The 4,849-nt window shown below is 36.8% G+C and overlaps 1 pseudogene; it reads right to left on the minus strand.

Moving 5' to 3' along the window:
• Positions 1-231: 231 nt before the first annotated feature.
• Positions 232-849, minus strand: LOC122738982 (annotated as a pseudogene).
• Between the last annotated feature and the right edge of the window lie 4,000 nt (positions 850-4,849).

The raw sequence follows: 4,849 nt of genomic DNA on the forward strand, positions 1-4,849 counted from the left end.
TAAAATTGGGTTATTTAAATGTTATTTCTTCTGTTAATCTGGGTAATTTTTATTTTTATAGATATTCATCCATTTCATTTAAATTGTCAAATTTCTTGGCATATAATTGGGCAAAATAGTTCCTCATAATTGTTTTAATTTCCTTTTCATTGGTGGTGAGTTCACCCCTTTCATTATTTTTCCCTAAATTCCATTTATTAAACATTACTTTTACAAATTAATGAACACCAATTAGCAGTATTGATGAAGTTGGAGAGTATCGTGCTTTCTCCAAGCAGCACGAGGAGACCCTCCAATGGTATGGTGGAACTTCTGACCCTTTCCAAGACCCCAGCTCTTCCGGCTGGCTGAGGTAAGCCCCCGTATCTCTCTGTGTTTGTTCACTGGCTTGGTGATCCATTCAGTGTCGGGGTTTCATCTGATAGCTTTATGGAATGGATCAATAAGAATAACCTCAAAGAATTTGTAGGTTGAATCTTCACTGACACAGTAGGAGTTCAAGACTCTCAGGGCACCATAGTGGCGGCCAGCTATGGACAGCTCTGCTATGGACTGGAAGGCTCCTGGCAAACTTCAGCTGATTGACACCGTGATGCGTAGGTTTACCATAGGTTGCACCCTTGGGTACCAGGCGCTTTCGGCTGCCCGGATGAACATGAATACGGTAGATGAAATAACCTTGTTTGGCCTTGTAGCCCAGCCGGCGGGCCGTGTCCAGCCTGGTGGGCCGGGGTGCCCGGTGCAGGGCCAAAAGCTGGCGGTACTGCCAGCAGCATATGCACAGCAGGAACCGCCTGCGTCCAACTGCTTCTTCCTCCACAGCTCCTGGATGTACTTGTAGGCCCCCATGCTGGCGCGCACTTACCCTGTCAGATGGCTGCTTCCACCCCTTTCATTTTTGATACTAATAATTTTGTTTTCTCCTTTCCTTTTTTTTTGATCAAATTAACCAATGGTTTATCTATTTTATTGTTTGTTTTCTTTTTCATAAAACCAGCTTCTAGTTTTGTTTATTAATTCAATGCTTTTCTTACTTTCAATTTTTTTAATCTCTTCTTTGATTTTCAGGATTTCCAATTTGGTGTTTAATTATGTAATTTTAATTTGTTCATTTTCTAGGGGTTTTTTTTGTTTTGCTTGCTTGTTTGTTTTTAGTTGCATGCTCTTTTCATTTATCTGCTTTTTCTCTATTTTATTGATGTAAGCAGTTAGGGATATAAATTTGCCCCTAAGAACTGCTTTGGCTGCATCCCATAAATTTTGATATTTTGTCTCATTGTTGTCATTTTCTTAATGAAATCATAGATTATTTCCATGATTTGTTCTTTGATCCACTTGTTTTTTAGGATCAGATCATTTAATTTCCAGTTGATGTTTAATCTCTCTTTCAATTGTCCATTATTGAATGTAATTTTATTGCATTATGGTCAATTTTTCTGTATGTGCCATGTACTGCTGAGAAGAAATTATATGCCTGTCTATACCCATTCAGTTTTCTCCAGAGATCTATCATATCTAACTTTTCAAGAATTTTATTGATTTCCTTAACTTCTTTCTTATATAATTTTTGGTTAGATTTATCCAGTTCTGAGAGGAGAAGGTTAAGGTCTCCCACTAGGACAGTTTTATTATCTATTTCTTCCTGTAACTCATTCAACTACTCCTTCAAAAATTTAGATGCTATACCATTTGGTGCATATATGTTAAGTATTGATATGACTTCATTGTCTATGGTAACTTTCAGCAAGATATAGTTTCCTTCTTTATCTCTATTTAGTTGATCTATTTTTGTTTTGGCTTTGTCTGAAATCATGATCTCTACCCCTCCTGTCTTTGCTTCAGCTGAAAGATAATACATTCTGTTCCAGACCCCTATGTGTACCCTGTGTATATCTCTCTGCTTCAGATCTGTTTCTTGTAAACAACATATTGTGGGATTTTGTTTTTTAATCCATTCTACTATTTCCTTCCATTTAATGGGTGAGTTCATTCCATTCACATTTATAGTTATGATGACCAATTGTTTATCTCCATGCTATTTTTTACCTGTTTATGCCCCTCATTCTTTCCCCCCTTCCCTCCTCACAAGGGTTTTACTTATCATCACCACCTTCCCCAATATCCCCTCCCTTGTACCCCCCCTCCCTCTTCTATTATCCACTTTTCTTTATAAACTTCCTTATATGGTAAAATGAATTCCTTATAGGGTAAGATACCTAACTGAATGTGATTAGTATTCCCTCTTTGAGCCAACTTTGATGAGAATAAGATTTAATGTTTGTCCATCTCCCCCATCTTCCTCTCTATTATTATAGTTCTTTCATGCTTCTTTTGTGTGTGTGTCTTTGGGACAATTCACCCCATTCAATTTTGCCCCTCCTTCTTCCATGTAATTTCTTTCTTTCCACTTTATTTTGTTTTGGGGGGTGTTATCCCATCAATGTCACCTTATAACCACACCCTCTATCTGCATATACTCCTTATTACTTTTATAATAAACTTGTTAAGACTTACAAATATTATTGTCCTTTCAATATCACCTTATGACCACGTCATCTCTCTACATATACTCATTCTAATTGTTCTTATAATAAAGTTAAGACTTATAAATATTATCTTATCATACAGAAATATAAACATTTTAACCTTATTGCTTTTCTTATAGTTTTTCTTTCCTGTTTCTTTTTCACCTTTTTCTGTTTCTCTTGAGTTTTGTATTTGAAAGTCAAATTTTTTAATTCAGCTCTGGCCTTTTAATCAGAAATGCTTGAAAGTCCTTTATTTCATTACATGTCCATTTTCCCCATGAAAGAATATATTCAATTTTTCTGGTTAGTTGATTTTTGGTTGCAAACCTAACTCCTTTGTCTTCTGGTATATTATATTCTAAGCCCTGTGATTCTTTAATGTGGAAGCTGCCAAATCCTGAGTAATTACTATGGTTTTTAAATTGTTGTTTCCTTCACTTTGTGTGTGTGTGTGTGTGTCTCCTTTACCAAACTGTTGCCTCTTTTTCATGATTTTCTTGCATCATTCTCATTTCTCTTCCCAATTTTCCATCTACCTCTCTTCCTTTATTTTCAAAGTCTTTTTTAGTCCTTCCATTGCCTGAGACCAATTCATAGTTTTCTCAGTGGCTTTGGATATAGGAGCTTTGACTTTGTTGTCTTCTGAACATGTGTTTTGATGTTACTTGTCATCATAGTAACTTTCTATGGCCAAATTTCTTTGTGTACTTTGCTCATTTCCCCAGCTTATTTCTTGTCTTTTAATTCTTTGTTAAAGTAGGGCTCTTCTTCCAGGGTGGAATGCATGCTATTCCAAATGGAGGTTTTGTGCAGTTATTTTCAGAGATACTTCTGGGGACCTGTAAGTTTTCAGTTCTTCCAAGGTGGTATGATCTAAGGAGAGGTGTGTTTACTACTCTTACTGAATGTGCTCTTGTCTGTGAATGACCACAAACTTTCTTTTCTGCCCTGAAATTGTAAGTAAGGTGCCTGCTCTGCTGTAACCACAAGCACTGTGTGCTAGTGCACCCTTGGACTGCCATTTTGGTGTGCAATCTGGATCTGAGTATAGGCAAAGCTACAGACTCTTGTCTCAATGCCAGCAAAGAGATCCCCATAATCACCTTCTAACCAGTTATTCGACCCCCTTACTGTCTGTGGACTGAGAGCTCTAGAAGCAACCACTGCTGCTGCTAATTCAGTGGCTCTCAAGTGTTGCTCTTGGTTTGATGGGGCCCAATATACACTGGCACAGTGAACTGTCCTCTACTCTCACCTCTGAACAATAGGCCTTTCCTGCCAACCTATTAAGTTGTTTTTGGATGGAAGTTTTTTTCACCCTGTCCTTTTGTGCATTCTACAGCTCCAGGAATTGTCTTATAACATTATTTAAAGGCATTTGGAGGGGTGTGGGGGAGAGATCAGGAGAGTAACTGCCTTTCCTCTACCATCTTACCTCAACCCATTGATTCTTTAAAATTAGATTATTTAGTTTCCAATAAAATTTTAATTTATCTTTCCATTGCCCTTTATGGGATATAATTTTTATTGCATCATGATTTGAAAATGATGTGTTTAATATTTCTAACATTCTGCATTTGATCGTAAGGTTTTTATGCTCTAATACATGGTCAATTTTTGTGTAGGTACCCTGTACCATGGATAAAAAGGTATATTCCTTTCTATTTCTATTCAGTTTTCTCCAGGGGCATGTCGTATATAACTTTTGTGAAATTCTATTCACCTCCTTAACTTCTTTCTTATCAATTTTGTGGTTAGATTTTGTTTTTGTGGGGCAATGAGGGTTAAGTGACTTGCCCAGGGTCACACAGCTAAGAAGTGTCAAGTGTCTGAGGCTGGATTTGAACTCAGGTTCTCCTGAATCCAGGGCCAGTGCTTTATATACTGTACCACCTAGTGCCCTTTCTGGTTAGATTTATTTAGTTCTGAGAGGGTACAGTTGAGCTCCCCTGTTAATATAGTTTTCTTGTCTATTTCTTCCTGTAACTCATTTAACTTCTTGAGAAATTTGGATGGTATACTAACAGGTACATATATGTTTAGTATTGAGATTACTTCATTGTCTGTGGTACCTTTTAGCAAGATTTAATTTTTTTTTCTTTCTCTCTTCTGATTAGATCTATTTTTGCTTTTTGCTTTGCTGAGATCATGATTGCTACCCCTGCTTTTTTACTTCAGCTGAAGTATAATATATTCCTCTCCAGGCTTTTTTCTTTACTCTGTGTCTCTCAGTTTCAGATGTGTTTCTTGTGAACAATGTATTCTAGGTTTCTGTTTTTTAATCTACTTCCTTCTTATGGGAAAATTTATTCCATTCACAT

Source organism: Dromiciops gliroides, chromosome 2 (genome assembly GCF_019393635.1).
Source record: "Dromiciops gliroides isolate mDroGli1 chromosome 2, mDroGli1.pri, whole genome shotgun sequence".
In the NCBI taxonomy this organism is placed as follows: Eukaryota; Metazoa; Chordata; class Mammalia; order Microbiotheria; family Microbiotheriidae; genus Dromiciops; species Dromiciops gliroides.